Here is an 11143-nt window from a genome sequence, read left to right on the forward strand (position 1 = left end):
CCTTAGTAGCACAATCTACAAAGTCAACCCAGTCTTGAGTCTGAGCCTTTTGAGTGTCTCTGAACTTCAACCTATACTGTTCAGTGGTTAGGCCAAAACCATCAATCAGAGCACACTTCAAGACCTTGTAATTGTCAGCATCCTCTTCTCTGACAGTGAGGAGCTTATCTCTGCCTTTGTCTGCAAAGGAGAGCCATATGATTGCTGCCCACTGCTCCTGGGGGACCCTCTAAACTTTACAGGCCCTTTCCAGTGCAGTAATCCATTTGTGGATGCCATCCCCACTCTGGTAGGGAGGGACAATCTTGTTTTGATTTCTATAGTCATGAGACCTCTCCCTATCTCTAGGAATGTTGCTGCCACCATGGGACTCTAGTCCCATCTTTTTTCTAGCTCTGTAGAGCTCTAGGGACTCCCTTTCTAGGGCTATCTGCTGCTTTTTTATTTTAAGCTGGGCTTCCTCATACTTCAGCAGTCTCTCTCTCCTCTCCTGGGAGGTTTCCCTGCAATGAGCAGAGATAGAGGTCCCTATAGATGAACCAGAATGGTTAGACTCCACTGAAGGCGATCTGGACCTTCTAGGCCCACCACCAACTCTTCCAGGAGGGACAAAGAGAGGACCATTGTGGTTCTCTTCCTCATCTTCCAGGGGAGCTGGGTTTTCCAGGTCAAGATCATTGTCATCTTCCTGGTCAGCATCAGAGTCCTGGTCATGGGGAATCTCACCCCTAGGCCCTTCCTCATCTGCTGCCCCACCCTCTCTGCCTACCCCTTCAGACCCTATAGGTCTTCTGAGATCATCCAACAGAAGTACCTCTATGAGCCGTTGGGTGTTTACACTTTTGCCTGTCTTCAGTCTCCTAGTACTGCATAATGCTCTCCATTCCAAGAATCGGAGATTATCATACTTGGTTAGAAGAAGCCCAGTGGCTTCTGGCAGGGACCCACTGGTTCCTGGCCTTGAAAAAATCACTAGTGAGGTGTGGTGTATTGCACTACCTACTCTAGTGTGGCCTGCTAAACTCTCTTGAGTTGTAGAAAGGGTGGGCTAGGCCCTTGACACAGAACTCTAAGTTCAGTAGAACTTACTGTATTCTAAAGCTTGTATTATATGTACCTAAGGTACCTTTAGTGGTTTTCAGTTAGTCACTCAATTGAGATTATCTGGTAAAACAATAGCAAGCTGGAATTGCACACGCTGCACACCAATGTGAGAAGTTGGCCTGGTATATGCTGTCCACTAATTATTGTGGGCACATTGCACAAGTCCAAACAACCCCTTATTGATGATAGGTTAAAGACAACCTTTATTGAAAGCTATCATAGTAGTTGCTATGGAGAGCAGCTTTCAGGCTAAGTCTTGAAGGAATGTAAAGCAGCTTGTTTTACCAGTCTATAATCTCTTGAATGTCCAAATGAATTGAGAACCACACCAGGTATATATATAAAATATATGTATTTATTTCGAAACACACCCCACTAGTCTCTTTATGAGGCTAGAGGTAAAAGCACATATGTTACACTTAAAATATCACAGTAAATTATCACAATATAAGGTAGGCCCTAGGGGCGGACCAAACCATATACTAAGAAAGTGGTATAAGAACCACGACTTGACTAGACACAAGGCCTAGAGCCTGTAAAATCACTGGGACCCCAAGGAACCACCCAAGGTAGTGACACAGGGGAGACGTGTGCAGTGTGAGAACACAGCCGCAAGCTCCCGTTAGCTTCTACGGGGAAAGTCGCGGTTCGAATTTTAATGTTTAAGGACACTTAGGAGTGGCCTAGGAGCAAACCCTTTTGGACTTAGATGGTTCTAGGGCCAACACCCATGGGAGCACCGGAGTACTCGTGTTACCTCACCCAGGGAAGCCGGGTGCATAGGTGTCAAATGGTGTCGGGTCGCGTCGTCGTTTACAATGGAAGGAGACTGAAAAGTGCTGATGCCGGGTAGAGGAAAAGTGTCCAAAGAGATCCAAGCCTGTATCGAAGATGTGAAGAACCTGAAAGCAGAGGGGACAAAGTCTGGGTCACTTGCCAGTGACCAGGGGCACGACAGACGAATGCCCACCGATGTTGGGTTCTTCAGGTGTGAGGAGGTGAAGCTTGACTCTTTAGCCATGAGGAACAAGAGGTGTCAAGGATAACCAGGAGCTGGATTTGAGCTGTCCCACAAAGGATGTCGAGTGCTGCAGCATCGGTGCCCGGATTGGACACAACAAGCCTTGGCAAAAGTAAACCACGCAGGAAGAGAAAAGATGCTTCGGTGCGGACCAGCAAGGTCCTGCGGACTCCCCAAGCAATGGAGAGTCAGGGCACGTCTGGAGAAATCAGGGAAGCCCAATTAAGGTAAGAGTTGCCTTCATAAGGACCCACCAGTCAACGGACCAGGGATCGCAAAGGAGCCTCAAGCGAAAACACAAAGGGCTGGCTCACGGAACACTCGTGGAGTGTAGGCCAGCAATCTTCGGTGTAAAATGTGCTCGGGTCTGGGCTACAAGTAACCCAGTGCACGGCCTCAAAGGACGTCGAGAAGCTGATGCACTTACAAATGTGCACGGTGTCCAGGGGTTCTGGTTCCATGGTACCCACGAGGGCTACGGGTCTCAGCTTTGCTGGGGACTCGGGTCAGCCTCTGGGAAGTCTGGAAACCTACCTCCTGTGTTGCAAATTCTTTGGCGTCCGGCGGGAGCTTCGGAGATGCAGACCACACAGATGCGTCTTTGGTGCCTGCCAAGCAGGGGAGTAACCCCTTTAATCCAAGGGAGATCCTTCAGTCATCTAGTCATGTAGATTGTCAGAGTTCCGGGATTTCTGTAAGAGTGTTTCGTCCAGGTGTAATCTAAAGTCCTTTTGCCAGGGGTTCCTTACTTATACCTAAGAAAGGGGTTGGACTAACTCAGGGGACCCACCTATGGGAGGGTTTGGAAAGAGGGGTGGCTACACCCATTACCTTTGTCCATTTTCGTGTCAGAGCCGGGGATGGTAGCCCCAAAACCGGTTTGAGCTGGACTATGCACAGGGAAACCAAATGTGCCCCCACTGCAGGACTTCAAAGCATTCTGAGAGGGCTCCCACCCAGCCCCAATACACATCAGCCTGTCTGGGAGGTGGTTTCACCTCCCTGTGACAGGAAACCTATTATGCAGGCCTTCCCTGCCGGAGTTTCGATCAGCAGCAGGAGGCCAGACCCGTGTATGTGGCTGCAGCATCCATTTTGTGATGCCAGGGCTCTTTTAAGTTGGTACCGGGTATACCGGTGCTGTCATGTCTCTCCCTCTAGAAGGGTGGGATCATACTCCCATATCAGTTACTGGTGTGGGGGTATGATTCCAAGGTGTTTGACACCAAACACGACATGTTTCCGTGCAGCCAGTCCAAAGTTAGCATTTACCGTTTGGTTATAATGCACTTAAGAGCATATGGTCAGGCTGCATCACAGACAACCCCGGAGAAGAGATTCCGAAGGCTGCAGAGGGGCTATGCTCATGCATGGGCACCCTCTCACACAAAACCAAGCACCCTGCCTTCAGGATTGATAAGGCCTGCCATGGGGTGACTGATAGGTTTCTATGTACAGTGATAGGTGAGATATAGTGAACCTATATCTCAGTAAGGGGTGCATGCACCACCTTACCCAGTCTGCAGTAGCAGACCTGTGGTGTCAGTTTGGAGGGCTTTCCAGGGGTGGCATAATACATTATTCGGCCCCTGGTAGGCCTCTGGGGTACCTATGCCCTGGGTACATAGTATACCATATACTAGGGACTCACAAAGGTACCCCAGAATCTAATCTGGAGTGTACCTACAGTACATGGAATCATTTTAGAGAGGAAGCAGCTAGGATGGGGACCTGATTAGCAGGTTCCCAGCCAAACTAAGTCAAAACCCATCAAAACACCAGGATAAAAGTGGGGGCAACCATATAGTCAGATTCCACCTTCCTACATTTTTTTCCTTGGTTTCCTCCTCTGTTACTGTGTGTCTGTGTTCAGCTTCAGTTCCATAGCTTCTTAACTTTTATTATAGCATTCTTACTCCCACTCCTCTTAACACCACAGTTATGTTACTGCTGCCTCCCCTTCTGTGCCTCCCTCTGGGTGTTTGTTAATAATTGTCCACACTTTATCAGGGCTGTGCCCGTTTCACGCTCTCTGCATTGGTTTCTCTTTCACTTATTTGTATTTTTTCTGCGTTTCCTTCCCCGCCCAATCAGTCAGCAGGATCCAGCCTGGACTGCCTCACAGAAGAGCAGCAGGGCCAGGTGGACGAGAGAGGAGGTTGTGCTTCAGCCTGCCTCAGAGCAGGGGGCACTGCTGTCTGTGTCTGCTCCTCTCAGCACAACCCTCCCTCTCCACTGGTATGAGCTCTTTCTACAAGCGTGGCACCCTTTCACGAGTGCAGTGCTGGTTTTTCTTTCCTTGTCCTGTGTCTTCCCCGCTGCTCTACCCCACTCCCTCCCACCTCCCTTCCAATCAGTCATGGGACTCTAGCTGGCAGCAGAGAACAGTGTCCCTGGCCAGCCTATTTCTGGAATCAGCCCCAATCTGATCATCAGACATAACCCTGAGCCCTTTTTTTTGTGAATACCTCCTTTGTTTACTCCATGATACCGATATACAAAGGCTCTCTTTCATCTAGGTGCTCTCAACCCATTCTGGTCTGAGTAGCGAGACGAGAACCATAAGAAATCACACCGGCACAAGATTTTGTTTTTGAATTCAGCCACACGCTTTTTTCTATACTGGGACTGGCAATTGTTCTTTTCATTAAGTGGTATAGGCTTACAAGTCTTAAAACATCGTTCCTTTCGAGCAGGCGCTGCCATCTGCGCACAATTCAAAACCTCCTTCACAGAAGTGTCAACAACACAGCAATTTTACTGATGTGGGATGCCAGCAGTGATAACAGCCAGGGCTCGGCTGGCCGTAGCGGGCACCGGGCATTTCCCCGGTGGGCTGCCAGGGTGGGGGCTGGTTTTTGGCCCCTGGGGGGGCTTTTTTGTTACCGGGGTTCGGCAACATCGCCCCCCCTGTGACAAAATCATCCAAAACCGGCCATAGCAAACTGCTCTGCTGAGCACCCAAACCTGTTAACAGCTTGTGCCAATAAAAACTCAGACACAACATCGCCACCACTCATCAACCGGAGGTACTTCTTTGTCGAGCTACTTTTACAAAAGGGCACACGTGTGTTAAAAACATTTTCAGGTTTTGATGAACAATATACACTCAATGAAAAAGTAAACTATATATGTGGCTATTTTGAGTCTTCGATCGTCACACAACACTCGTTATTGGAATACCATTGGTGTTATGAACTGTGGGTATGTTTTCCACCAAAGTGAATTATTCCAGACAAGATCTGTTCTAATACATTTGAAGTAGGGCAAATAGTGTTTTTTTCCTGTATAGTATACACCTGCCTACCTACTGAAGTAGAAACGCCAGCTGCTGCCACCTCTAATCTTAATGATAAAGTGCTCACAATGTCAACAACCTGGAGAACAAATAAATCGTTTTTTGACAATTAAACTTTAGCTACTCATTAAAGCACACACTTGTGTTTGGAAACGCTTCATCACAGCTCAAATTTGCTCAAAGGAAACGAAACCGCACACCACAGTCTTGCACAAGTATTGCACTTAGAAGCTGTCTCACAAATGGCACACCAGTATATACTTTGTCACATTCACCCTCACAACAGTAACTCTTGCATGAAATCAGAAAAATTCTGAAAACACTAGATTGCTAGTTAAAATCTCACTCACAGGTACTGCTTTGACCCAATAAAACAAAAAGCATTTGCAATGCAATAGTTCTCCCATTTCTAAAAGTTTGAGCTATTGACATTGCATTATTATCAGCAACGCCAATAACTCAAACTTTCAGTAATGTGAGACCTATTGCTTGCAAATGCTTGTTATATCTTGCACACAAGCGGCTAAGTTTCGCAATGGAGAAAATAAATGAGATCATCCTGCACTATGATTCATCCAGGAAGCATTATCTCTTAGCTTCTTGACCGTTTGATTGGTCTGCAGCATCTTTTGTATCCAAAGGGACTCCAATCCCTTTTTCCACAACCACTTCTGTTCGCACTCAACTTCTCCTTTCGAACGCACTGAGGACACTGTAGCAGAACACCCAGGAATCAAGAAACTGGATACTGCTGGTGTTGGAAGTACATGTTTTACTCAGCATGCCAGACTTTCTCCCTTGGACGAGGAAGATATTTGTGACTTTATAGAAAATGCATCTTCATTTCAGCTTCTGAAGCACCAGCCACCATTTTGTTGAGAAAATTATGAGAGAAACTGTTTTCTTAAAAAGGTGGGTCACCGATTTGGAGCAGATGATCAGCGTTATTCGCAACATAAAATCCACCATACTTCCTAAAATTACTATGGCACCATCAATAAATGATTTATATTGTGACTTCAATCTGTTATTACCCTTTCTGTGACTCAAAACTACGCATTCACTATGATGCATTTCAAAAGGGCAAACATGGCAGGGCCTTATCACTAAAAGGAAAAAACAGCAGGGGGCATATTTATAATAACTGACGCATCCCTGCATATCAGCAGGGATGCGCCAGTTATTTTGCGCCCCAGCTCCGCCATCATGGATGCGCCGCATTTATAATGCGGCGCACTATGGGGCAAAAACGGCACAGATGCGTCACGCATCTGTGCCGTAAAAGTGGCGCATTGCTGGAGTTGCGATGCAAGCGCGACGCAGCTCCAGCAATGTTCTGGGGGGCCCTATCTGTACAATGCTGCGTCAATCCTTACGCCTGCTTCAAGCAGGCGCAGGATTTTGACGCAGCATGGGCTCAAAAGTGACTGAGTGAAATCTTGTAGATTTCACTCAGCCACTTTTAGGAGGCGTTCCTGCGCCGGAACGCCCCCACCTGCCCTGGAACGCCTACATGTGGCGCAGGGCTTTACAACGTGACGCATCTCCCAGATGCGTCACGTTGTAAATACCCCGCACCATGGCGCAGGATTTGCGCCGCTGCTGCGTCACAAAAGTGACGCAACGGCGGCGTAAATGAGGCGCAAGTGCAACATAAATCTGCCCCCAGGTATTCTTCTTGAAACCTTATAACCTTAATTCTCCCCTGGACAAAACTGCTTGGGGCAGATTTATGACGACTGGCGCATCCCTGCATATCAGCAGGGATGCGCCAGTTATTATGCGCCACAGCTGCGCCACCATGGATGCGCCGCATTTATAATGCGGCGCACCATGGGGCAAAAACGGCACAGATGCGTGACGCATCTGTGCCGAAAAGTGGCGCATTGCTGGAGTTGCGTCGCAAGCGCGACGCAGCTCCAGCAATGATCTGGGGGGCCCTATCTGTACAATGCTGCGTCAATCCTTACGCCTGCTTCAAGCAGGCGCAGGGTTTTGACGCAGCATGGGCCTAAAAGTGACTGAGTGAAATCTTGTAGATTTCACTCAGCCACTTTTAGGAGGCGGTCCTGCGCCGGAACGCCCCCACCTGCCCTGGAACGCCTACATGTGGCGCAGGGCTTTACAACGTGACGCATCTGGGAGATGCGTCACGTTTGTAAATACCCCGCACCATGATGCAGGATTTGCGCCGCTGCTGCGTCACAAAAGTGACGCAACGGCGGCGTAAATGAGGCGCAAGTGCAACATAAATCTGCCCCCTTATTGGTAAGCTAATGGATAAATAGAACATCCTATTGAAAGTCATCTAATGCATTATATTCAACTGGCTGGGGAAAATTGTTCAGGTTTACAGGAAAAGGAACATTTGTTATGATGTCTTTTTTGATTTCTGGAATATTTTATACATTTATCCTGCTCGTCATCTATTGACTCATTATAGGCATTAATAGGTGAGGTTTTTTTATGAACCATAAAAATCACATATACACATAAAGATGCAAAATGTTTAAAAGACGCGTGAATGACATTAAACCCACCATGAACAACTAACCCAGTTACAACACATAAATAGATCATTATCAATTTTCAACTGCATCAGGACAGTTTTCCCTTTTATTTTTTTTTTATTCAAGACACCGGACCTAAGCAATAAAAACAGTCATTTTTCAAAGTGCCATTTTTTAGTACAAACTTTCTTGGCTAAACACCATTGTGTAAACTAGGGCATGTAAACATTATATCAAGTGCATAATAGCTTTCCACTGAAGCTGACCGGTTTCAAACATTAGATAAAGTGCGTAATGGCACTGAAATTCATTTAGTAAATCAGAGGTTTTCAGAACACTAAAACTATTTTTGGCCTGTATTAAACTCGTTTAATGTGTCTGAAAATGTTTTCAAAATCTTTAAATAGGTTTAGGAAACCATACCGATCGGTAAACGGAAGGGGCATACTAAGGGCGTCCCTTCCAAATGCTGATTCTTTATGGTATTAATGTTTTGCAACGGAAATCTGGCAGCGAGACATTAATTATCACCAGCACCTCAAAGGAGGTGTTAACCCATTCTTCACAAATGGGAGTGGGTCCCCAGGGATCCCTTCCTCTCTGCAACTGTTGACAAAAATATAGAAAAACTGCCTACTCCTAACAAAAGTTTGTAAAACAGTTCTTTTTTTTAGGTAAAATTGGCTCCATTAAAAGAAAAAAAGATTGTTTTATTTAGAGACATGGGGGCAGATTTATGTTGGACTTGCGCCACTTTTACGCTGCCGTTGCGTCACTTTTGTGACGCAGCGGCGGCGTAAACCCTGCGCCACGTTGCGCCCTATTTACATCGTGACGCATCTATGGAGAAGCGTCACGGTGTAAAGCCCTGTGCCACATGAAACCTGCGTTAGGCTTCATATGGGCGTTTGTACGAGGGGGGGGCGTTCCGTCGCAGGAACGCCCCTGAAAAGTGACTCAGTGAAATCTACAAGATTTCACTGAGTCACTTTTCCAACGCTGATGCGTCAAAACCCTGCGCCTGCTTGAAGCAGTCGTAAGGCTTGACGCACCACGTTACACATAGGGCAAGTTGGAAGAGTGCTGGAGTTGCGTGTCACACAGCAACACTACTTCAGCACTGCGCCAACTTTACGTCCCAGATGCGACACGCATCTGTTTATTCCTGCGCCATGATGCGCCGCATTGTAAATGCGGCGCATCATGGGTGGCGCAAGGGTAAACTTGCGTGCCGCATCTTTCCTGGCGCATGTCTGCTGATTTGCAGAGATGCGCCAGGCAACATAAATCTGCCCCATGGTAGACTGCTGACCCCAGGGCCGGACTGGAGGTAGCGAGCGCGGGCGTTTCCCCGGTGGTCCGCCAGTGTGAGGGGCTGAATTTGGGCCCCTGGGGGCCGTTTTTGTTACAGGGCCCCTGTAACAAAATCGTCCGAAACCGGCCCAGGCAAACAGCTCGGCTGCACCCCCCAACAAACCCCCCCGACACACCCCCCACTCAAAAACCCCAGGCGCGGCCGAGCACTTTGCCATGGCAGATTTTGGTTCCCAGGCCGGCCCTGGCTGACCCCATCGGGCCCCCATCCCTATGATGCAATGAATCGTAGTGGATTGCAATTTCCGACCTAGTGCATTAATATTCAGGAGGCAGGTCGAATTGCAACCTACTACGATTTTGTATTTTTTTTTAACTAACCTATCAGCACACAGATGTTGGGCCACAAAATATCAATTCATTTGGTTGTCAGTGAGCAAACTGTGATATCTTTAACAAAAAAACTAACGACAAATCAAAGTGCCACAATGCTGGTGGAGCAACGGCGCTTAGTTTTTCCCTGCCAAGTGCTTCCTGAGCTGTAGGAGTTTCCTTGACGAGACAATATCTCCAGGAGCCAATGGCATTTTTAGCGCCGTTGTTTCCAAACTTGAACATGAGCAGATTACATTTCATACATATGTTCTTTGCAAGCCTTTTTATCTTCAAATGTATCTGACTTGTTCTCGCATTATGGGCCGACTTTCCCATGAAAATGTTCTCGGTTCCTGCTTCCCGATTGCGTAATGTACAGTGCTTCTGGAACAGGCGCGGCATAGATACATTTCTTACCTCCGTCTTTCGGCTGATTTTGTGCGGTGCTTGTCAAACTTCAACAGAGTTCATACGCGGATCACTGCGCTGGCCGTGGCTGATTTCTGGAATGACTTCTCACAAAATCAATGCCTTCTTCGTCGAGCAGAGAAGTGAAAATAAGACTTGGTGAAGCTCAGAGATCTGGCAGCAATAAAGGCAGAGCAGTCTTCCAAGTCACGAGGCAAATAACAGACAAACTCACGCCCCTATTTCGTGCTGACAAAACTGCAGCCATGATTGAATATAGTCAATATTTGTTCCTGTGTGCTGTACGGTAGTCATACAAAAGGGGGTGGTGATGGACGGAGCATCAGAACAAATCAAACACTCACACCCAGTCAACAGATCTGGGTTTGACCCATCACCGTTCTTTAGCCCACTCTGCAACCCCAGTTCAGACATGCCATATGCAAATCAGTCTGACCCTGTGCCTCATGGGAACAGTCCAGCCCGAACTGCCAAGCCATGCCTTCCCTGGACCGGAAACAAGCTTCCTAGGACCGGTTTCTGGCATTTCAGCCGTCTTCAGCCAGGCTTGCATGAATCCAGTGGCAAAGTGAGCAAGGGACTCACGTCTGAGCATACCCTGCCAACTTATGGCGAACAAAGCAAAACCAAAGGAAATGATGGACGGAGTGTTGAACATTGCAAGCACTCACCCCCAGTCAACTGATCTGGGTTTGATCCATCACCGTTCTTTAGCCCACTCTGCCACCCCAGTGCAGACATGGCCATATGTAGCAAACCCTAAGCAAAGGGTGTGTCCCCTGGGCACTGGTTGAATGGGTGAAACTTCCCACTGTTGAATAAAATAGCAATGATTTTCTGTGATTTTCAATAAAGTTACACTGCTTTCAATGAAGTTGAACGTTCGTTTATTTCATCACGACGTTTTAAAGTTCCTCTTTTAAAGCGAAGATGCGGTGATTAACAAGTTCTACGTATCTCACATATCCCAATGCATTTCGGCTTCAAATACAGCCTTCGTCAGAGGTTTATCTAGAAAAAAATGAACAAAATGTGTTCCTGGTGCATTATGTAGTAAGCATCTAAAAAAACATAGTGAACTAAATTAGCAAT

At 47.2% G+C, this 11143-nt stretch overlaps 1 protein-coding gene across 5 annotated transcripts in view; it reads right to left on the bottom strand.

Annotated features, from left to right (window-relative positions):
* LOC146804998 (arylsulfatase D-like) overlaps positions 1 to 10221 on the bottom strand; it is a 480817-nt gene extending 470596 nt beyond the window's left edge. For 2 of the 5 annotated variants that reach the window (XM_085622141.1, XM_085622140.1), the window contains exon 1: positions 10040 to 10164. The gene's annotated coding sequence lies outside the window, so the exon portion shown is untranslated. Of the gene's footprint in view, positions 1 to 10039 lie in introns of all 5 variants that reach the window. The other 3 variants (XR_014967772.1, XM_085622134.1, XM_085622142.1) reach the window with 3 other exon arrangements.
* Positions 10222 to 11143: the final 922 nt, after the last annotated feature.

The sequence above is a fragment of the Triturus cristatus genome, chromosome 8, assembly GCF_964204655.1.
Source record: "Triturus cristatus chromosome 8, aTriCri1.1, whole genome shotgun sequence".
In the NCBI taxonomy this organism is placed as follows: Eukaryota; Metazoa; Chordata; class Amphibia; order Caudata; family Salamandridae; genus Triturus; species Triturus cristatus.